Source organism: Macrobrachium nipponense, chromosome 19 (genome assembly GCF_015104395.2).
Source record: "Macrobrachium nipponense isolate FS-2020 chromosome 19, ASM1510439v2, whole genome shotgun sequence".
NCBI lineage: Eukaryota > Metazoa > Arthropoda > Malacostraca > Decapoda > Palaemonidae > Macrobrachium > Macrobrachium nipponense.
The window spans coordinates 34,930,455-34,953,889 of NC_061088.1; the positions used below are offsets into that span (position 1 = coordinate 34,930,455).

Here is a 23,435-nt window from a genome sequence, read left to right on the forward strand (position 1 = left end):
GCGCTTACATCCAGAACCGGTCTCCATCCTCCTGAGGCTTTTGGAACTAGAAAAAGGCGGTTGTAAAAGCCCGCTGAGCAAGGGTCGCTCACTAGCTCTATAGCCTCTTTCTCGAACATTTGTTCCACTGCTTGTGTTAAAGCAAAGGCTCATGATGGGATCCCTGTACCTGGCCACCAACTCCCTCGGAGTCGTTGTCAACGGTGGTCTTTCCGTAAAAGGAATCAGATATCCTTTCCTTATAATCGAGAGGGACCAGTTGTCCGCTCCTCTCTTTGCCCAGGCTTCCGAGAATCTTAGAAGTCTGGCACCTACTGGTGTTTGGAGGACTACTTCCCTACTTCTTAGCTCTGACAGAGCGTGAGAAGGATCTACCTCTCTTGAAAGGTCTATTACCTCTCGAGGTAGACGCTCTAGAAGGGGGGGGGCCCCCTCGAAAGGGCTCCTGTCTAGCTGGAGTCTCCTTCTTCGTCTTCGTCTGGAAGGAGGTCCTAGGCTTCCGTGCCGACTGCGCGAGCATGTCCTGAGTCGCCTTCGCAGAGATAGATTCCTGAGATGTCCTGGATTATCTTCTTCGGAAATAGCAGAGGCGAGAGCTGCGAATACAGGAGAGAGGCTCTTTGGGCATGCGAAACAGACTTAGTTAGAAAAGAGCAGAAGACTGATCTCTTCTTAAGGATCCCTGCTCCAAATAGGAGGCTATTTCGCTCGATCCATCTCTAACTGCTTTGTCAATGCACGTTAGAACACTGTTGAGATCTTCTGGCGAAATAGCATCCGGGTTCTGAGTCTTCTTAGCCAAGACCCCCAAAGACCAGTCAAGGAAGTTGAAGACTTCCAAGACTCTAAAACATTCCCTTCAGCAGGTGGTCAAGCTCGTTCATAGCCCAGGTAGTCTTAGCAGACAAAAGAGCCGAGCGTCGTGCTGCATCTACCAGAGAAGAGAAGGTCCGCATCCGCCGATGAAGGAAGACCCAGACTAGGGGTTCTCCAGACTCGTACCAAAATCCAAGTCTGCCCGGTAAGCTTGGAAGGAGGGAAAGAAAACCACAGTCTTCCCTTTCTCTTCCTTTAGAAAGAGCCAATCACCAAAACCTCTCAAAGCCTTCTTCTTGAGATGGTTGGCTTCATCCTCACACACAAGAGGAAACTTCGTCTTCTTCGAAGTCGAGAATAAAGAGAGAGAGACGGAGGAGCGACGGGAGTAAGGAGTCTCCAAACTCTTGAAGAAGGAGATCTGTAAGGATCTTATAGGACGAAACTGACGAGTCCTTCACCCCAAATCCTCTTCTGAAGGTTCAACTTCATCCACTGAAGAACCCTCCGCTTCTTTACGAGGGCAGTTAGCCTTCTCTAAAGAAATGCGCCTGTCCAGAGAGATCTAGTAGCAGACTGGCGCCTACAGGGGAAGCCAAAGTTTCTGGAGAGCTCCTCCTCACCGAATGAGTCCTTCCTACTCTGATGAGTGCGTGCCTCTTTGCTCCTTAATCCTCTCCTAGAATTCCGGGCTTCCAAAGGGGAGCGCCTGCTAGGAGAGGAGAGCCTACTATGCTCAAGGCGCTTCTCAGGATCCATGCGCCTGTTCAAAGGAGAGCGGCTGCCAGGCGAGCTGCGCCTACCATGAGGCGAACGCCTACTAGGCTCTTGGAGCCTACTTACAGGAGAGCGAAGCCCTGGAGAAGGTCGCCTACTAGGAGACCGCGTCTACCATGCTCCACAAACTTCGCTCCCGACTTGTGTGTCTCTTCAAAAGGTAGTCTCCCAGAAGAGACATATCTTTCAGGCTCTACAGCCTGTCCTGAACCGAGCGGCTAAAAGGAGAGCCGCGCCTATCAGGAGAAAAGCGCCTATCCTCCGCACCACGCTTGGGAGCGGGAGAGCGTCTACTTGGGGAGTAGCGCCTACTAGGCTCAAGACGCCTAACAAAAGGTGAGATCCTGTCTCTTGACGAATCCATCAAAGAGTAGGCTCTCTTATCCGGAGAATGAAGGATCTTCGGAAAAGCGCGAGAAGACGAGGCTGTACGCCTGTCTTTAGACGAACGCCTACTAGGCGCTAGATCCCTTCCTACTGGAGAGATGTAGTCACAGGAGAAAGCTTCTTGGGCGATTGACGCCTGGAAGACGAACAGGCGCCTTGCCGAGGGAAAGAGCGCTTCCTTCCATCCGCTGATAAAGGAGAGAGAACCGACTCTGACTGAGACGGTAACACAGGCGAAGGAATCCTAGACTTCTTGACAGGGAGAGAGACGTCTTTCCGACGCGTTCCTCCTGCCAAGGAGCCCGCCAGCGCCGAAATCTGCGCTTGCAGTCCAGCAAGAATTTGAGCTGGAGATCTTGCAAAATCCTCCACCGGAGAAGAGGCTCGAAGCCTACTATGAGGTGAGAACTCCTGCTCCCTCCTGGGTTTCTTGATCTCTACTTCCGGCTCTTCTGGAAAAACTTCCGGGCTGGAAGGAAAGGCGCCAGGCGCCTTCCAGGCTCTCTTCAGCGGTCGCGAAGAATCCGAGGCGCTCCATCCTCTTCTAGGCGAAGGTGAGGAAGAAGAAGAGAAGCATTGGCGCAATACCTCCTTCTTCGCGCGAACAAGGGCAGCCTGGGTACGAGCATCAGGATCTACCGAGGGGAGCCTGATCGGTGGTGGGAGTTTTCTCCCTAACCTTCCTGCGGCTTTTGACTTTCCTCCTCCACTGGGACTGGGAGTCTGGAAGACTAGGCCTGGAAGCATTAAGGAGCCGATCAGACGCACCCTCCACTGCACTGGGGGTCACTGCACAATTCACCTTCACTACTCTTACCTTGCAACGAACGAATCTTCTTTTCCATGCTAAGGATCGTGGCTCCTCATGTTGCCACTTCCGTAGTTGTATCCTTAGGTTTCGATGCAGGGCCGCAGGAGCTGAACTGGGAGAAGGTTCTAATGCTACAACAGGATTTTCTTGCTACCTCGCTAATACGAGAACTTTACTTAGAACTCCTAGACGAAGCCTTTCTCACCCTGTCTTTCTCTAACTTCCTCAAGTAGGAAGAAAGAGCCTTCCATTCACCCTCATCCAACTTCTCACACTCATTACACGTTAACAAAAGAACATTCTTTCCCTCTACATTTAAAGCAAACTGTGTGAGGATCCTACCGTAAGCTTCGGTAGTCTCACCTTGCATTCATCCATAGAGCACACTCTAAACATAGAAGATTTTTCTTGTAACCTCTAACTCAGACATCTCGAAATCAAAGAAAAATCCAAATCAATATCCAAAACAATCCACAAATGCGTATGCCAAGCCAACAAGATCAGGTACTTCACCGAAAGTCAGTCCAAATAAATCCACGGCAACGAGAAATGAATAAGCTGTCAGGAGGTAACAACCACAGGTGTAGTCGTCACCGGCGACAGAAAAATTCTGACTGGAAAGGGAGATTGGTTCTTACAGCCGCCACCCAGCGGCGGGTAAGGTAGATCACCTGACCTACCTGTCGCGTGTGCCGCGAGTTTTGAATTCTGTCGTGACGTCAGAGACGTATAGCTAAGTATATATCTGACAGGAAAGTTCATGTACAAAAATAGACAATAGACCTCTCGGTTGCCATCCGAAGAGGTAACTACAGCAAGCGTATATGACTTGAACCAACCAGAATAAAATAACGCAAGGCAAAATATGAAATTATATCACAATAAAGTTTGTTCATACTTACCTGGCAGACATATATATACTGAATTCGGAAATACAGCTACATACATATCTGACAGGCAGTTTCATGAACAAAACTTAAGAGAATCGAAGCAGTCAGCTCAAGCTTCTTATGTTATTGGACATAAGCGTTCATTGACGTAGTCTACAAGTCTATTTCTTGTACGAGTTTGCGAATGACGAATAGAGCTCTTCCGAATCTTGTCAATAGAGCTTACTCGCTTACGCAATATCAAGTTAATGAGATGTTTGTCATGAGAACTAACCCATTTACGGGACAAAGAGATATTTTGTCAATGAGGGGATACCACTTACTTGACAAAACGATAGTATATTGTCAATGGGGGAAAGTCACTGAATTGACAAAACGTAATCCAGGAAGTCGAGCATTTTATTTTTCCGATTCCCGTCTCAAACGAGGAAGGGGCAAGAATCCTGTTAAGAGACTGGGCTTACGGCAGGTAGAACGACGATGTTCAATTCGGCAGCGTAGTCCCGACTAGAAACTAACAAAATCTATCATCTGAAAAACCCTTTCAGATGGGCTAAAAAGCTTGCAAAATTATCCTGGGAAGAGGAAGAAACTCTCCAACCAGCTTCCTCTCCCGTATCACAACTAATGCCTGCTAAAGCTTAAAATTTATTGGCGTATGGCAAAGGAAGTCCTGTCTTGCGCTTTCTGAAGAGCGTCCTTTTGATGAGTGCCTTTGCAAGAATCCTACTGAACGTTGCCGAGAGTCCTGACGTGCAGGACTTCAAGCCTTTACATAACCCGTAACTGCCTTATCGCCAAGTCTTGACTGCGGTAGAGAAAACGAGATCTTCCCTTGAGCTTTCCTTAACTCCATCCACCTTTGCGAAAAGCAATATAATATTGACAGAGACCTCTTGAATTCACGAAACCCGAGGTCTTGCTGGGTTTCGAAGACGAAGTTGTCTGTTCACTTTAAGCTTCCTCCGAAGCACTGCTTACTTCACATTCTTTGCATGTGAGGTATAAGGTATCACCGAAGGTAGAGGTAAAAATTCTTGAGGCCCAAATCGTAAACAAGAGCTCAACAGAAACGTTCAGCCAGGCGACACACCTGGCGTGCGCTGGCGCGCGCGCTCGGCGTCCACTGGCGAGCAGCGAGCACGCTCGGCGTCCACTGGCGCGCGCTCGGTATCCACTGGCGTGCGCTCGGCGTCCACTGGTGCGCGCTTGGCGTGCACCCGCGCGCGCCTGGCGTCCATCCGAACGTCCCATCCAAGCCAAGCGTCAAAAGAAGCGTGCAGAAAAGCGTCACGCTCCTGACCGGCGTCAAAACAAGCGAAAGAAACGCCTTCAGGGAAAAGCGAGATACATCTCGGAGAGAAATCCGACTGCACGAAACAGTCTCAGGAGAAGGGTTGATCGTGTGAGAATACGAGGGGCGAGGAACGCCTTCTTATTCTCACAGTAACAAAGCTCGGACGTCCGCTCTCAAAGCGTCCTGCTACTAAGACTTCTTTTTCATATTTCGGTCGGAAAGACGTACACGTGATCAGGCGACGTTCGCCTTCTTACTTCTCACACAGGAACGCATAACGAGAGAGAGAGGACGTGAAGCGTCCTCTTCTATAAAGCTTCTATTTAGAGGGCGCGAGTCCTTCCGAAAGCTCCAACCCCTGCGCGGGGAGGACGCTTCGGAGGACGAGAAGCAATCCTTCAGGATTCGTGCACGTGCACGCACTTAGGCAGTCTGGGGATTTTCATCAGAAACTGCCGAAGGCACGCCAGATCGGTGGGGGTTCCTCGTAACCCTCCTTCGGCTTTCGACATGCTCTCTCCCCGGGTCCTGGGAGTCAAGCAGAGGTCCCGGCCTAGAGGCGAAATAAGGCCGATCTGACGCACCCTCCACTACACAAGGGGCACTGTCACTGCACTTAGCACTTCACTATTGCTCTCTAAAGCAAGCACTTTCGATTCTAAGATACGAATCGAAAAGTATTAGAGAAAAGGGCAATAACCTCTACAGACACTGTTTAGGGCCCGCCAAGGCAACATTACAGGGTTATGAGAAAACAATAAAACGAAGTAGCACTCTTCACAACAATGAAGGAGAGCGATCACCTCTCGCAGACATATTCATAACCCGTAGGCCATACTACAGGGTTAGGCAAAAAAAAAAAAAAAGTCTACAGGAAGGTTAGCAGGTTCACTACCCTGGACTTTTGTTTACTGATTAATTGCGTACAAATAACGAATCATACTTTTTCCTTACGGAATTAGAACATGTTTACTGATTAATTGCGTACATACGAATCATACGTCTTCCTTACGGAATTAGACAAAGTCTCACACTCCTTACATGAAAAATCTCAACAAAGAAGCAAGACTCATACCCCTCGTGCATACCAAGTGCAGATCTACCGAAGCTTTCGGTAGCCACACCCTATCTTTGCAGACAACACCCTCTGAAACTAGCCTAACTAGATTCAGATATCTTATGCAAAAATGAATCAAATTCAAAATCAATTTAAGATAGCGTATGCCTAGCCACAATCCAAGTAAATAAATTAAAAGACAATTAGGATACTTAGCGGCAATGAAGTTTCCAAAATCTAAGACGGAGGTACTGGAAACAGGTGTTTCCAGCACCGGCGACAGAAAAATTATGAATAGAAAATGGGAATGGTTCCCGATACCCGCCTCCCAGCGGCGGGAATGGGTACTAACCACCTGGCCGACCACTGCATGTGTCGGAAGTTTTTAAAATTCTGTCGGACTTCAGAAAATACAGCTATATATATATCTGACAGGTAAGTTTCATGAACAAAATACTGTTTTTGCAAATATTAAGTGTCCTCTACAATATTAATTCTATAACCTCAAATTAAACTATTTCCCATATAAATATCCCCTCCCTAAAAATTTCTACTCAAACATTTTAAATGAATTTACCCTACAGCAAAATTGTATTATCTACAGCATTTGTGTTCTTTTCTATAAATCCACACTAATTCAGTAAATAATTTGCATGTTTTATATTTATATATATATTTATAGAGGGTCCTTACCTTGAAGATTGTAGCAGACATTTGCTATCATATACAAACAATAATTATCAATAAAATGGCAATTGTTGAGCCGAAGAGTCGTAGCTGTCGTCCACATGTGTGTATGAATTCCATAAAGGTGCCAGTATTCTACTGCATTATAAGGACACCAAGATAAATCAAGGCATGCAAGGAGGGAACATCTTGTTCTCAAACATTCATAAGGTAGTTCTTAACTAGCCACCAGCAATTCTGAAATTAAAAATAAAAATTCAAATTATTATATTTAGTGTCATCTCTGCAAAGGTTTTTCTTATCAACTAGGCTGATATGTCAAGACTTTCTTGATACATTTTACAATAGTTCCTTGCAAATTCTAACTAGCTAATATAAAGGAATCAATTCTTAGCTGTAACAAATATACGTATTACTATTGGTCATAAAGGTTTACAGCATGCCTTCATTAACGCTTTACAATGTGATCAAGATTACCAGTAATACAGTATTATAATGATCTAGTTCAACCAAACCACTGATTATTACAAAATTTCAGAGGGTTATGCAAAGGATTCACTCTTAAAAGAGAAAAGTTATAACTGGAACCAGTTACTGAAGAACAGCCGTGTACTAAGGTAAAAAATCCATGAAAGACAACAGGAAAAAGCCATGGCAGCTCAAGATTGTAGAGATTAGACTACAGTATCATGTAAAGTAAACTATAGGCAGCAACTTCTTACAAAAGAAAAATACAAACGCCAACTCAAGATTATTATATCTTTCTCTATTACCTCACCAAATTTCTGAGGCATGTTAGATTTTTGGTAGAACTTTGCAATTTTAAAAACATACTGAGAAATTATTTATAAGATTATACAAAATCATCTTCAGCGTTTGCAGTTTATCACCATCTTATTGGTATTTTATACTTTATTGAATGCAAAAATTATAAAACATTTTGTTAACAAATTTCATTATTTATACAGCCTTCAATCCAAATATTTTATATGAAAGAATTATTGTAACATATTTTGTAAAAATACTTCATGATATTTATACAGCCTTTTTATTTTTATCTGAATTTAGGCATGCTTGTAATGCACTTCCATAAGGCTTTAAGTTGAGAAAATGTGGACCAACTGAGTGATTTAACCCTTACAGGATAGGTAATAATATATATTAAGCACATCCCTAGACCGGGCTAAATTAAGGTTGGCCAATTAAAAATAAAAACAAAAAAAACCACACACCAATGGTAAGAAGAAGATATGTATGTATGTGTACATGCTACGAGAAAAAAAACAAATTAAAAATGTAAAAACTTTTCTGTACCTTCCACAGGAAGTTGGAAGTGAACATTTCCAACCCTGTGCAGGGCCTCTTTTCCAAAAGACAGTCATAAAAATAAGCTAATTTTAACAAGTCATGTTTTTTCTAATAATTTCTTTTTTATTTTGTAAAATTATAATTACAGCTCACACAATATGATAACAGATAAGAATTAAAATCAGTAACAAATTCTGAGTATATTTATGGTAAAATATTTTAAAGAGACATCCTGGGATGAGAGCTGCAGTATGTATATTCCCCAATGAAACAAAGTCACAAATTGATCTCCCTCTCTCCCCCTAGTGAGCGACTCAAGTTGCCATGCAAGAGCTACCAGAAAGTCATTTAAGGCCTATGGAAGTGATCTGAACACTTTTCCAAGAAATTCTTTCAAACTGTATGGCGCAAAATTTTGATTGTAAGGGGACGATACCCAGAAATCACCCCAAAGCTATAAATAGTAGTCAATTGATGACAGCCAATCACAAATGGTTAAGATGATTATTAACCCTTAAACGCCGACTGGACGTATTTTACGTCGACATTTTTTGTCTCTCGGGTGCCGACTGGACGTATTTTACGTCGACATACAAAAGTTTTTAAAAATTCGCAGAAAAATACTTTTAGGCCTACCAGCCAAAAACTCTTGAATCACGCGCCTTGGGGGATGCTGGAGTTCACGGATCAAGGTGTTTGTTTTGTTTACAATCGTTACGCAGGCGCGCAAGCGTGAATTTCTTTCTTGCCGCACTAAAAAGTATCTGTGACACATCTCGGAAATTATTTCGTCACTTTGACATAATTTTTGTACCTTTTAAATTAGCCGTTACATGGAGTATTATAGATGAAAATGTGCGCATTTTTATGAAGAATACACAAAAAAATATTCATGATTGTAGCTTTTATCAGTTTTGAGATATTCTCATATAAATAACGATAAGTGCCAAAATTTCAACCTTCGGTCAACTTTGACTATCGAAATGGTCGAAAAATGCAATTGTAAGCTAAAACTCTAATATTTTAGTAATATTCAATCATTTAACTTAATTTTTCAACTAATTGGAAGTCTCTAGCACAATATTTCGATTTATGGTGAATTTATGAAAAAACTTTTTCCTTACGTCCGCGCGGTAACTCTTCCGAAAAAATCATACATGCGATTGTGGTAATGTTTGCACCATTTTAAATTAGCCGTTACATAAAGTTTTATATATGAAAATGTGCGCAATTTCATGCACAATACAACTAAAAACAAAACCCATGGTTGTAGCTTTTATCAATTTTGAAATATTTTCATATTAAAAATGTGACAAATTTTCAACCTTCGGTCAACTTTGACTCTACCGAAATGGTCGAAAAACGCAATTGTAAGCTAAACCGCTTATATTCTAGTAATATTCAAGCATTTACCTTCAGTTTGCAACAAATTGGAAGTCTCTAGCACAATATTTCGATTTATGGTGAATTTATGAAAAAAATAACATTTTCTTTACGTCCGCGCGGTAACTCTTCCGAAAAAAATCATACGTGCGATTGTGGTAATGTTTGCACCATTTTAAATCAGCCGTTACATAAAGTTTTATATATGAAAATGTGCGCAATTTCATGTAGAATACAACAATAAATAATTTAAGGTTGTAGCTTTTCTCATTTTTAAAATATTTGCATATAAATCACGATAAATAGAAAAAAAAACCACGTTCGGTCAACTTTGACTCTACCGAAATGGTCGAAAAACGCAATTGTAAGCTAAAACTCTTACAGTCTAGTAATATTCAGTCATTTATCTTCATCTTGAAACAAATTCGAAGTCTCTAGCACAATATTTAGATTTATGGTGAATTTTTAAAAAAATCTTTCCTTCCCTCCGCGCGCGGATTCTCCGCCACAAATCTCCGAAATGCGTACGTTCCATTCTCGGAATATTTGCTCCGTTTCATATTAGGCATTTCATAGAGTTTTATATATGAAAATGTGCGCAATTTCATGTAGAATAAAACTAAAAATATTTGAAGGTTGTAGCTTTTTTTATTTCCGAAATAATTGCATATAAAAAAATATATATATAAAAAATTCGACATTTGGTCAACTTTACCTAGTCAGATATGGTCGAAAACTGCATTTGTAAGCTAATATTCTTACAGTATAGTAATATTCAATCATTTTCTTCATTTTGAAAGAAATTGGAAGTCTCTAGAACAATATTTAGATTATGGTGAATTTTTGAAAAAAATATTTGTTTACGTCCGTGCGTTATGAATTCATGCATTATTTTTGTGATAATATTTTCTCTGTGTTGCTTTTATCGTTTTACAATGTGTTATATACCAAAATGATCCAATTTAGTGTACATTACAACAAAAAAAGAAGTAACTCATTACCTTTAATTTAACCGTTTTGCGCACAGCGCGATTTTGAATACAAATTATATATGAAATTTCGTTTTTTGCGCTATCATATATCGCATTATTTATATATGATATGATATTGTTTTCATTTCTGATGGTTGCATACTAAAACTTCAGCCAATGACAAAAAAAGGAGCCAAAAATGAACTCTTAATCTTGAAAACTAAGCACGCTGTGATTTTTTGAAAAAAATATTTTTTCCGCTTCGGCGTTTAAGGGTTAACATATTGACAGCTTTTGTTTCAAAAGACTAACAAAACATTACTCATATAAATTCTTTTGGAAAGCACATTGCCAGTTCAATATACATAGGAAATGAAGTTTTAAGGTTTATATATCTAATTAAAACCATCTGAATGACTTAAACTGGTAAAGCATACAGGGATAATATGATTACTACTGCTATGTTATGTGCACTTCTGTCTTATAAGAACAACAAATATTCACCTTTAGATTTAACTTGATGTAAAGGAAAGGATCAGAGGCAAACTTCTGGAGTAGTTTGCAAGTGCAACAAAGCTGACAGAGAGACTTTATGTCCAACTGTTTAAGGATGTGCATGATAAGTTCCTCCTGAAAAGAAAAATTTCATTAACCATCAATATTTCATCAACAAGATACAATAGAAACCTTTTCAAAATAAGGTGAAAATCTATCTGGAATTTTATAAAATATATGTAAACAATGTGTATACATTACAAGAATGTGTTGCAAATGACTGCTGTGAAAGTTCTAGTTAGGTGTGTAACTACTCTCTGCTCAAGGCAACAAGTGTCTTGCTACTTATGAAAAATGAAAGACAGCAGACAACTCCCAAGGCAGTAACTTTAATATGACATGCTTGTAGACTACAACTTGTACTATATAAATTACAATCAATCCAACCATTAGAATAACTAAGTATTAATCAAATATGTATTTAAAAAAATAATTTATTCTGATAAATTAGTAGGTTACCAAAACTCAATTTTACAGACAAATCAACACACTGTCTAACCTTGCTGTAAAAATTAATGTAAGATAAAAAAAAAATATATTTACAAACAAAAAATAAAGGATGAATCTGGTATGAAAATGAGGGCCTCTGTAAGTTGGAAAATTCAACCAGCACTGAGTGACTACTGCTCATTGTGCTACAAGCTGTGACCAGCATTTTTAAAGAATGTAGAAAATAAGTTTATGCAGAAAGAAATATGCAATCAGTAAAAGCAAGGACAGAAAGGGACTGAGTGATATGTACATACTAAATTAGGCTAAAAGAATAATGGCATATGACTGAGCAACCATGTACTTAAATTACAAACTAAAATGCTCAAATTCTACATAACAAAATATTTCAAATTCTAAGTCTGGTTGATGAACCACATTTAAAAACTAAATGTTTATTTATGCACAACAATATCACACACACAATCCACACATCAGCTGCAGAATGTCCCAATGTTCATAGTCCAATCTCTCACCTACAAGCAACATAACTTAAAACTTCTGCCATCTACTGCAGGCAGCATCATTTGGTCATTTGGCAAGTACAGCACAGTGGTACCTTAAAATATGAAATTAATCTGTTCTGAGACAGCCTTCGTAACCTGAGCTTTTCGTATCTTGAACCGCACTTTACATGTAAAATGCCTAATTCGTTCCAAGCCCTACAAAAACACCCCAGTAAATTCTATAATAAAGCTAAATTGACCAATAAACAATGAAATACAACAATTTGGACCATTCAATACCTAACTTAATACGTACTTCTAATATGTACCTGTAAATAAAGTGTATTAGTGTACATGGTATACAAGAAATACTGTACGTACATACGTACGTATGTAGTAAAATGTGGAACCTTACCTTTCGAGTGAGGCTATCTCCGAAAGTGGCGACAGAGAAGGAGGAAAATCGGCAGAAAATCTGTTTACGTAGTTACGTACACTTAACGAAACATTAAAATGTCAGGAAACATAAACTAAACTTTACAAAACACATAAACAAAACCGTAACACTTAACTTTACGAAAAACTTTAAATTAATTTTTTTTCTTTTTTTTTTATCTTTAATTTTTTTTACTTTTTTTTTACTTTTTTATACGTTACTTTTATACAAAATTTCCATTTCTTCACCACCAAATGATGCCAGTCCATTACGGAATTTATCAAACCACCCCCAAGAAGCCTTGAAGTCTGGGGTTGCTGTCGATGTCCCTTCTCCTCCGTCATCTTCGACCTGGGCAATCAAATAGCTGAAAATAACAATGGCCGTCTGGCAGATTGCAGTCTCGGTTATCATATCGCCAGCGATTCTTTGTCCTCAGTCCATAGAAGAAGCAGCCTCTCCATCTCATCATGCACGTGGCTCCTCTTGTTGGACAAAATAGTCCCGCCTTGGAAAGTGTAGCTGCTTTGATGGCTTCCTTCTGCTTAAGGATGGTACCTATCGTCAACGGATTTCAGCCGTATTCCTTAGCGATCACACTCAACCGTATGCCAGCTTCATGTTTTTTTATTATCTCCATTTTTGTCTACATAGAAAGCATCCTCTTTTCTTTCTGTGAACTTCAGCAACTTTCTTGTGGGACCCATGGCTATACTGTATGTAAATTAAATTATGTAGTATACTAATTAAGTTCTCACATAACACGATAAGTTTTTATTTTAGTACAACGAAAATTCAATTAACAACCGAAATTCGTTAACAAATGAAAATCGTATATATGAACGAACGAATTCCATGTGCATACGATAATGCTGGTGCGAAGCAATGGCTGAAGAAGAACACCTTTACATAGAGCACGATGGGAGAAGATGCTGACCAATACCGTAGTAGAGCAGATCTTATGGCAGTGACTAGCATCAGAATAACCCCTAATGGGAGAGTGGGAGGATGGTGGCGAGTCTACTCAGTTGGCGGCGCGCGAGTTTTAAAATTGATATTGGTGGTCCGGGCGAATCTCGGGACTTTACAGCAACAACCTTTCGTATCCTGAACTATTTTCGTAAGTAGAGCCAAAAAAATCTTCGTATTTGCTTTCGTAACTCGAATTTTTCGTAAGCTGAGCCTTTCGTATGTCGAGGTACCACTGTATATCTACTTTTCATAAAAGGCACATATACAATAGTATTCCACTGACTTACAGGCAACATATCAAAATAACCTCCACAGGTCCTAATATCAAGAGAATCCAGCTGATCTTCAATTAGGTCACATTTCTTTTCTTTTTGCAGGTGATCAAAGTCAGCTTTTTCTTCTCTTATAAGGGTCTCACAGCCTTCCTCATCATCATCATCTACTTCTCCATGATCATCCTCCATTAATTTCTTCAGATTCTCTTCAGACAGCAGAAACTGTACTCCAGCAAGAATATCTTCTTCCGATCTGTAAAAGTAATTTTAATAATTACAAATTCAGACAAACATGTTTTAACTGTTCTTTGCAATAAAAATATCTGTTAACACACTATTGTGCAGAAACTTCTTAATAGTATTACTGCAATCACACACCCTCTGATCAAGTTTCATCAATAACACTGACATAAATGATGATGGGCATTAAATCTCATTAAAATCAATAAGCAATGTTCAACCTACAAAAAGTGAATTACTAATAGGCATAAGAATTACTTTACTGTCACGGGTTGCTGTTCTGAACCAAGCTTTATAAAAAAATACAGAAACACCACTCAAAAATATACAAAAATTCTGCCACCATAAAATGAGAACTGCTGTATGTATCATCAAAGTGCTCTGTTCACTTTACTCTGCACCCAAATGGCTGTCCAACTACAATTTTCCAAGCCTTGTTTACTAACAAGGATATTTAAGCAGGCAGCCTTAAGAGAGGGTAAACACTTGTCTTGGTGGTCTGGTCAACCCATAAGAACAATATATTTAGCTAAGGCAGAAACTTTATTTTATTCCTTAAAGTTAAAGAAAAACAAAAAACCAACAGTATTTTGGAATATTACACAAATAAGGATGGACAAATACATTGTTCTTCAAACCCAGAAATGATGTCTAACTACCTTCATGTAGGACATGTATGACCTCTTGTTACTAGCTTTACAAAAGTTCAACTTGACCATGTCAAACCATCTTAGTTCATTGAAGATTACCATATATATATTCGTGTAACACGTGGTCTCGCATATCATGCGACCCCCAAATTTTCACCCTTAAATACTTATTTTATCACATATCTCACTTATCATGTGAGTTCAATTTAAGAGACCAAATAACAATAGGCTGTCTTTTCCTCCTCTTTATCCATTTCATTTTTTATTTGGGCAAACCCCTTTTCCTCCATTGCTTTATCTATCCCATCTTCTAGTTAAGTTTAAAAAAGTAAAAGAGAATGCCAAAAGTATCATTAGTAATGATATACTAGTTTTGAAAACGTATACATCCAGAAAACAGCCGATTTGCTAAGAACCGAATCCGATAACAACAGGCTTTTTGCTTGAATTTCAACCATCATGCAAGTAGTAAAAAAATGACCGTAGTTGTGTTACAAATGACGTTTAAGGAGAATAGGACCTGATACATTTTTACATAATTACAGTACATTCTTATTCGCTATGGAGGAAAGATCAGCCAAGGGCATATACTGCTACATTTAATCTTGTAAGTTGTTAGCTGAAGTTGAGGAAAGAATGTTGTCAGCTAACAACTATTATCGTGCATCAGCAACGTGGATGAAACTCTTGCAAACTTCGGTATAGTACAATCAAACTCAACGGTAAACAAAATTTGAGATAAACATGTTTTAATCAAACTATTGGGCATGAGAGAAACACATTACTGTTTTTCACTCCAATAAAAGATAAATAAGTTAAAGCTAGTCCTATTCTGACGAGATCTAGTGAAAATGTTGAACTAAATCAGTTTATTTTTGTTTATGCAATAAACAGGCCTCAGTGCCATCTACTAACAACAAAAAAAACTAAATTTTGTTCACAAACGATACGTTTTTAAGTGATATTTGGACTTGGAAAACACTTCAAATAACGTAAAATAACCATATCCCATATAAATAAGAGTACCTTGAGATTAATTTGCACTAAATAAAAGCAAGAAAGTCGCTCTGATTTGCGTTCAATACAGCAAAACAAACTTACCAAGCAATTGCCCTCGGCTGATTTCCAAACCAAAACACTGACTGCGGTTTGTATTGTATAATACTAACAAATAGTAATATGAAAATACATATATTATGGATGCAGTGAAGTAGAGCATAACTTTTTAAAGATCCATGGAAAAAATGCATATCCATTATGTTTGTATTTTATCATACGATACTAACATGTGATTACTACATACTTGAATTTTATATCTCGAGGATGATGCGACTCCCTTAAAATTAGCTCCAAAAATTAGGTCTTCAAAAGTCGCATGAATACCTGAGTATATACGGTAGTCTGAATGGCATGACAATTTGAATTAAAATTTCAGGGTCACTGCACAGGACTAATACAACTAAATACAGCTGTCAAAACAAACTTAAACCTCAAAGGGGATAAGTTAAAATAGATTTCTAATAGAAACTTGTTACAAAATATAGGAACCGTATTAGGAACTACAGAGGTTCCAACATTAACCTAATTAATACAAACTAGCTTCTAATAACAGCTTGCTTTATATCACTACAGGGTTGCCATTATGCAGGACCCTCTGTTCAAGGGTTCTGCAGCAAATTGCTCTGTCTGCTTTTGCCACTGGGTACGGCCCATACCACCTGCCATGAGCAGAGTCCTTGTAAAAACAATGAAAATTTGCTTGGAAGCCAGATACGAATATGTATGAAACTTGTACTATGCTACTGGCCGCAGGTTTTAGGGACAAACAGCACATTTAAGCTGTCCCAGTAGTCCTAGGGTTCACTAGGGGCAAGGAAAGTGGCAATCATATCTTTGACAGAACTCTGGCAGCAGATCTTAACCCTTTCTTAGAACAAGATTTATATTTGGGCCCAGTTTCCTCCCAGGTTAACCCCACAGAGGAAGTATAGGGAATCTCTACATGGGGGTGACATTCTTACTACACAATATGAAGTGGGCATTGCCAATGAAATGGCCCTGCTGAACCTAGATGGATCACCGAGACAAATTTCAGCCAGCCATGGGAGAAACCTAGAAGGAATACTATCCCTCATACAGCTATCTACGCTGAAGAGTATCTTTCGTCCAAAAGGGATACTACTAGGATCCACCTAACTCTCACTGAAATTAATGCCCTTTGGTTAACAGGAAGTTACAGTTCAGTTACTGAAGCTCTGTCAAAACACACAAGCTTCCTAAAAGTGATACACAGTTTGCAGCATTTGATCAATTCCGTAAGGAAATTATGAATAACAAAAAATGTCCTTGCCACAGAATGACAATATATAAGGGACAATGAAGCAGGATTCCAAAAACAAGGGAAATTTAAGGTCAGTCAAGTACACTCCAAAGCCATATGAAGTACTGTTATCCTGCAACCCAAAAGTAAGAGGGGATGCAAATGCTGAACAAATAAGGTCTAGTGTTGGAATTCAGACTGGAAACCACTAAATGGCCAGTTCGGAATTCAAAACTTCGGATCAAAACAAAATAGGGCTCTAATACTCATCCCTGATGATACTAAATAATCCTTTGATGCCCATTTTCTTTCCTATAGTAAATATCTAATTCAAGAGAGAAAATCTATGATCGAAGCTGTAAATGTGAGAGACCACTACCAGAAACTCTTTTCTTACCTTAAAAAGCTATAGAAGACACCCTTTACCAGGACCCCAAGTTGCTCACAGATTTTGTTTCAGAATTTTGTAGTGACTAATAGACCAGAGACAATGGCAGAATTAAAACCATTTGCCGACATCTCCCAGTTTTGGAAAACTCCACCAAGGAATAGGCAATGCTACACCTTCCTTCTGAAGGGGAAACGCTCCCTTAATATATAGCTATGCAGCCTCAGCAGAATTTCATAAGAGTATCCACCTCTAAAATATCATAACTACCACCTTGCTGGAAGTCACCATCATAAGGCATCCAAATGTTCAGAACACAATTTTTTGCTGGTGTGCACAAAAGTCTGGTGAGAACCCTATGGCAAGCAATCTGACTTTTTATAGAGTGGCGCATAAAAGCGTGAATGGAAACAATGGAGGGCTCCAACAAGTCGCTTCCCTCATTATTACATAATATACAGTCATTCTCCTACTTACAATGAGGTTAGGTTCCAAAAACCCCATCGTTTGTTGGAAAAATCTTATCTAGAATATTGCCTAGCCTACACTAGGATAATCAGTACCATCTTTACATATAGGATAGCCTAGCTTACACTACACAGTATACTTTATACATATACAGCATAGTAATTATTAATTTCAGCTAAAACTCCATGTTCAACACATATTGGCTTATAATAATTCAGTACTAAGAGAAATTGAATAACATTAACAAGTTAGTAGGGAAAAACTCTATCGCGAGAGTATATATGAGGGCCTCAGAACCAGAGTGTCGTATATGCCACTTTTTAAAAAATGAGTAAATTGGCCTCAAAGTTTATCATTCATTACTCTGCTTCTAAGAAAGATATCGATTTAAACTTAGTTTCATATGAAAGCTATACTCTTTATAAGTTTTTTGTGAAAATTTGAAAAAAATTGTTGGGTGCGCTTGCGCGCTAGCATTCAAAATGTCTGCCAAACTCACATTTTTTTTAATATTTGAGTCATAACAAGCACTTAAACCATAATTGAATGTGTTAAACGATAATAAAGTGTTATCATATTGTTGTAATAATGATGATGATATTAATAAGAGTAATAGTAATAATACTGGTAATAATACTGGTAATAATAATGATAATAATACTATTAATAATAATATTGATAAGTAATAATAGTGTGCTGAAAAGACGATACATTTTTGTGATAAGCAAACCGAAGAGTATTGCTAATGATAATAATGAGAATCAATAATAGTGAATAATAATAACAATGGGAATAATAATAATAAAATAATAATAATGATAATGAGTGATAATAATAGTAATAAGGGAATAATAATAATGATGATAGCTACAATAATATTAGTACTAATAATGACACTGATGATGATAACCTTTCATCATCATAATACATCGATACTTATAATCAATCACAAGAAAATACTATAATAGAATAGTAATACTATTGTCATAATAATAATGATAATAATAATAATGATAATAATACTAATAATAATGATAATAATAATAATGATAGGAAATAATAATATTATGATGGTTTAATAATGATGTTGACGATGATAACCTTGAATCACTATGATGTTTAACCATCAATAATACACAATAATAATATTATCATAATACTTTTTTTTTACTACTAATACTCTACTACTACTACTACTAGGGCCCACCCCATCCTTTAATAGAAGCTGCAATGTGAAGGGGACTTAACTCGATCAGATTGCAGTCTGTTAGCTCCAAACATCGCTACCAGCTGTGACCCTCATCCACTACTACTACTACTACTACTACTACTAGTACTACGACTATTATTACTATTCTAATAATGAAAAAAATGTTGCACGACATCACTATGCTCACTATCACTGCCAGAGGAAGACATAATGTACTCAAATAAAGAGTAATTTAGACAAAATAACAGCACAACACAACGGATAATCGTAAATTAAAATCTCCCGCTATGATCACTGAAGTGAGATGTAAAACCTTGGCGGGAGATTGTAAGCTGCGCGGTGATTGTCGATGCTTACAAGCGCTTATGGGGAAAAACGCTCATTGGCCTAGAATTCGCTACCCGCAAAGTGACGGGCGCGCTCTCATTGGCTTAATCAGCGCTAGTGATATGCGTCTATCTGGTCCTCATGAAGCGTCCGAGCGGCTGCCAGCACCGCTCGAAGTCATGTTCTTTCCTGTAGCTAAAATCGATAATTCCGACTGTCCCAGTAGGAATTTCGACCGTATGTAAATGGTGGAATGGCCTAGAAATGCCTCAAATACACAGAGAAAAGGTTGCCAAGTCTACCAGTATGCATAACTCCAAATCCGTGGAAGTGGCATATACGACTTTCTGGTTCTGGGGCCCTCATATGTTCTAAAGGGTCCACAATAATACAAAATGTTAAGAGTGTATAATTTTTAAGACTTTTCAGAAAGCTTTCGAACCCTTCCCTGGGTTCATCTTCAGTCCAAATGAACAATAAGTTACAACATGTACTGAGGTAAATTTAAAAACAAGTCGTTGAAGATTGTTGACAATGGTCGTTAGCTTATTTTTTGTTTTTTTTTTTTTTTTTTTTTTTTTTTTTTTTTTTTTTTTTTTTTTTTTTTTTTTACCTCTGTACATGTTGTAACTTATTGTTCATTTGGACTGAAGATGAACCCAGGGAAGGGTTTGAAAGCTTTCTGTAAAGTCTTAAAAATTATACAAGGACTCTTAACATTTTGTATAATTGTGGACCCTTTAGAACATTAACAAGTTAGCCTAGCGGACACAATGATGATGATGACATCATGGTATATCGTATACATACGAATACAGTAGCCCAGCCTACTGTATACTACATATATGATATTGTAATTTATTAATATAAGCCAATTCTGTAGGTTCAATGCATTCTGACTATGATATATCAGTAGAAAAAAAAATTGGACACAAAACAGGAATCAGACCATGATCCTTTTCGGACTGATATCAGCATAACTGAGCGATGTCAGGATGCTGATGGCTTCGTATAATTATCATGAAATAAAAGGGATTTTGACGAAGGAAAAATCTATTTCTGGGTGATTGGCTCGTGTCGCCCTATGAAAGTAATCCTTAATATCATCTTTCTAGTACAAAATTAATCCTAAAATTACCAGAGAAAAAAACAAAATTAAGAAAATGTCAGTAAAGAACTTGACTCGCTCACTCTTAAAAAGAAGTGTCGGTATGAAATAGGGGCGAGTGTGGAACACTACCACGAGACAAACACCAATTAGAACTTCCCTATCAGAATCCCCCTAAGAGAGCCGATACCAACGGCGATGCAGCCTCTACTACTACTACTAGAGACGCCACGGACAGCAGCGCCCCTAGCGGTCATCCTTAATTAAAACATAAATACATCTTGTCCTGCAAGGGGGGGAAAAAACAAACAAACCATAAAAGGGATGGGTTTCATAGGGCGACACGAGCCAATCACCCAGAAATAGATTTTTCCTTCGTCAAAATCCCTTTTCTGGGCTCAGCTCGTGTCGGCCTATGAAAGAGTACCAGAGAAACAGACAAGATGGAAAAGGGAAAAATGAAAAACATATTAAAATGATGGATATAATTATAAGTAAATCAAATCAGCATACAAATTAAGTACTTAAAATAACTTATTACAGTAATCAATAACAGAATGTTAGTAAACTTAAAGTACTTAAATGGTAGTAACAAAAATCATAAATATGCATGTAAAATAAGGAAATGTTTGAATTTACTTAATTAGAACATATAAGTACAATTATATACATACATGTGTCCTACCCTAGCATAAAAATAAGGGTAGGTACACTCAATTCCATCATTAATACAATTAATACAATTAATTCAAATATATACACATTGTGACTGAAGTTATCACAAATCCAATTGGAGAATTTATACAAACATATTGTGGCCTATCCTAGAGCATAAAATAAGGGTAGGACCACTGAAGTACATATCAGTACAAGGGTGGTTGTCCCTAGCAAAAAAATAAGGGACAAACCACTACAACACACAACGGCTAAGGCTATGATGATGAGTAGCCTGGTGATAGGTTGAGGCATGTTGGTTGAAGTAGGTAGAAAGGAGACCTGGATTAATACTACAACTACTAAGCATATCAGGGGAAAAACTATGTTTCCCGCTGCTACTGCTGAAAACTTTAAAGATTCCAAGGACTTTAAATAATGTCGTTTAAAGACTGTCGGGGATTTCCATCCAGTATACTTTCTAAGATCCTCAAAGTTCATATGTTGGAAATAATTAATAGAGGTGGCTACTCCCCTGATATCATGTGCTTTTGGAATGATCAGGGTTGGCTTGTTTAATGAAGTAAAGGATTTGCTGTCTAATACCTTTAACTGACAAAGTACCACATTTTTCTCTCATGAGAGAGCACCCGAGGATCCTAGAAGAAGTACGAGATAGAAAGGCTCTAAGAGTTGATACTGGGCAGAGAGAAGGATCCTGTGGAAGTGGGATAACCTTCCAAGAGCCCACCTTGCAAGAGGATCTTCATTTTGGCTAAAAAGCTACGATCCGGAGCAAGTAGAACTTCTCCTGATGGGAGGAAACTTCCACATACCCGCATCCCTGGATAGAGCCGACAGTTCTGAAATTCTCGCTCCTGAGGCTAGGCTTAATAAGAATAATGTCTTCCTCAGGAGCATTATGAATGTACAAGATGAGTTGTCAGTATCTGAAGCTAGTTTGAGAACATCATTTAAGAACCATGACACTGTAGTAGGCCTCTGAGAAGGTCTAAGTCTAGCACAGGCTTTAGGGATAGATGTGAAATAAGATTCAGTCAAATCTATCTGAAAACCTACTTGAAAGATTTTCTTCAAAGCCGACTTATGAGTGGTAATCGTGCTAGCTGCTAAACCTTTTTCAAATAAAGATCTGAAAAAGGATATAGCCAAATTAACTGTCATGTTGTAGTGTTCGATTCTCTCAAGAAAGATGCTAATTTCTTAACAGCTGAGTCATATTGTCTATGGTTGACTCCCTTTTATCTGATTCTAGGAAGAGAATATTCTGTGGATCAATGTCAGCATCTTTATTAGCCGCAAACTTCATGAAGTCCATAAAGTTAGGGTCTGAGAGTTCCTGAGGAAGCGAACACAGTCCTCATTTGTACTGATTGTGATAGTTTGGGGGGGGTTGGGGATCCGTTGAGGTCGGAGACCCAATTCCAAAAGAAGCGATACCAGTTGCTCTTTGGGCCAGTTCGGTGCAATCAGAGCTACTATCCCTTTGAAAGACCTTAGTTTGTCTAGGACTTTCAAGAGAAGATTCACTGGAGGAAAAACATAAATTCTCCTCCACTGATTCCAATCCAACGACAGGGCGTCTGTGGCATAAGCCAGAGGGTCCAGGTTGGGGGCCACATAGCAAGGGAGTTTGTGGTTTGCTTGTGAGGCGAAGAGGTCCACTTGGAGACCTGGGACTCTCCGGCTTACCCACTGGAATGACCCGACGTCCAGAGACCACTCTGATTCCAGAGGGACTGACCGGGACAGGGCGTCTGCTATCACATTTCTTACTCCTGCCAGATGAGTGGCAGACAGATGCCATTTGTGTTTGCTTGCTAATGCAAAGATGGCTATCATGACATGGTTCACATGCTTGGATTTGGACCCTCCTCTGTTGATGCAATGAACTACTACTGCACTGTCCAAAACTAGCCTTAGATGAGACTTTTTCGGGGGAAGCAGTCTCTTCAGAGTAAGAAATACTGCCATTGCTTCCAACACATTTATGTGAAGCTGGCGAAATTGAACTGACCAAGTCCCCTGAACCTGTTTGAACTGAGAGTATCCCCCCCACCCGGACAGGATGCGTCCGTGTGAATGGTTTAACATTGGGAGGGGATATTGAAGGGGTACTTTCTTGGCTAAGTTCTTTTACTTTTGACCAAGGCCGTAGTTTGGTTGCGGAGGATCTGTGGGATTACTGACAACTTGTCTCGATATTTGGAGTTTGCTTTTGACCGCCAAATTCGATTTATATCTTTCAGCCTTGCTTTCAGAAGGATATCTGTTACCGAAGCAAACTGAAGAGACCCCAGGATTCTCTCCTGGTTTCTTCTTGACGTTTGTTTGCACTTGAGAAATTGCCTGACAGATTTTGCTATTTCCTTCCGTTTGGCTACTGGAATTGATAGATTGTGGGAGGACAAATCCCATTGGATTCCTAGCCACTGAAAACGAGATTCCGGAACAAGTCTGGATTTCGTTTTGTTTAATCTGAACACTTAACA

At 38.9% G+C, this 23,435-nt stretch overlaps 1 pseudogene; it reads right to left on the minus strand.

Moving 5' to 3' along the window:
* LOC135216078 (F-box/LRR-repeat protein 4-like) overlaps window positions 1-23,435 on the minus strand; it is a 95,517-nt pseudogene that overhangs the window by 15,579 nt on the left and 56,503 nt on the right.